We start from the raw sequence: 1,446 nt of genomic DNA on the forward strand, positions 1-1,446 counted from the left end.
AGAACTGTTGTGTTCTCAAAGAGAAGTATCCCAGCAGTCAGAAAGCTGCTGGTTGATCCCTACCAGGGACAGACCAGGGTATGATGAAGAACGCAGGTTCAATTCCCATTTCTGCTGCTTCTTGGCTGTGTGTCCCTGGACGGGTCACTGCTTCTCTAAGTCTCCATGTCTTCATTTCTAAAATGGTGATAACAAGACCTACCTTACAGGCTTGTGGTCAGGACTCATGAAAAGCAGGTTGTGAATGCAAAGCCTTTGCTCGCATATGTTCCTTCCTGCCACAGGCCCTTTGCACAGGCTGTTCCCTCCATCTGAAACCCCTTCCCTCCCAGCTTTGCCAAGGGAACTCCTTTCCCTTTAGCTGTTGGTTTAAGTGCTTCTTCCTCCAAGAAGCCTTCCCTGACTTCCATGGAAAGTCTTTTAGAAACCCCTAGAGCATGATCGAAGCTTTATATTTTTTCAGGGCTATAGGTGATTATATATCTCCCACCAATCCCTAAGCCTGGGTTGACTTTTGCCCTCTGCCATAGGAGCTTGTGTGGAATGAACGCTGTTGAAAGAATATTGGTCACAGCGTCATCTTTGCTGACATCTTGGTCTTTCCATTCTTGCAATGAAACAGTTGGACTTTGACAAGGGGTCCCTCCCCAACCCCCACCTTCTCTGCTAGTAGCTGGACTGCACCAAGTGAGGGAAGGAGGAAGGGGGGTTCATGCTCTAAAGTTGCAGGGTTCTCTCTGGGGACTCAGCCCTGCCTGAGCTCCCTTTATGTGGTGTCCCCCAGAGGCCATGCTCCCCATCTCGACAGCTCTTTCTTTTCTGCACATGCTGCCTGCCTTGCCCTACAGCAATCTCTCAAGCATCCAGGCTGGCAGACTCCCTTCTCCCTCCCCTACTCTCCCTTCAGAGGAGCTCAGTCAATCAAGGATTTCTTCTCCCCAACCCCAAGCCGACTGTGTCTCTGTGTCCCTGCCATCATGGCACAATCCCACACCCTCATCTTCCCTAACCAAGTAGCATGTTCCTCAAAGGCCACAACTGTGTCTTCATCATCTTCATCCCCCGGGATCAGACACTGGGCCTGGTGTCTAGTAAGTGTCCAATACATATTTGCTAAAATGACATGAACGTAGGACTCTGGTAGAGGTTCCTCTTATCGAAGGAGGTTGTGCAAGTTAGCTTTGGGCTTTAAAGAATAGAAACTCAGCTCACACTGATTTAAAGTATAAAGGGGACTTATTGGCTTGTATTAATGAAAAGCCTAGTAGAAGGGTGAGCTGCAGGTTTGGTTTGATCAGAGCTTCAACTTCTGCGTGTTAGCTTTTGTTTGTTTTGTTTGTTTGTTTCCTCTGGCTGGTTTTCTTCATGGCGTTAAAACAAGCATGACAATTCCAGGTCTCATTCTGTCCAGATGAAGATCTCTTGGAGTGGCTACTTGGAAGGCAT

This window comes from Piliocolobus tephrosceles, unplaced genomic scaffold (assembly GCF_002776525.5).
Source record: "Piliocolobus tephrosceles isolate RC106 unplaced genomic scaffold, ASM277652v3 unscaffolded_76, whole genome shotgun sequence".
Taxonomy (NCBI): domain Eukaryota; kingdom Metazoa; phylum Chordata; class Mammalia; order Primates; family Cercopithecidae; genus Piliocolobus; species Piliocolobus tephrosceles.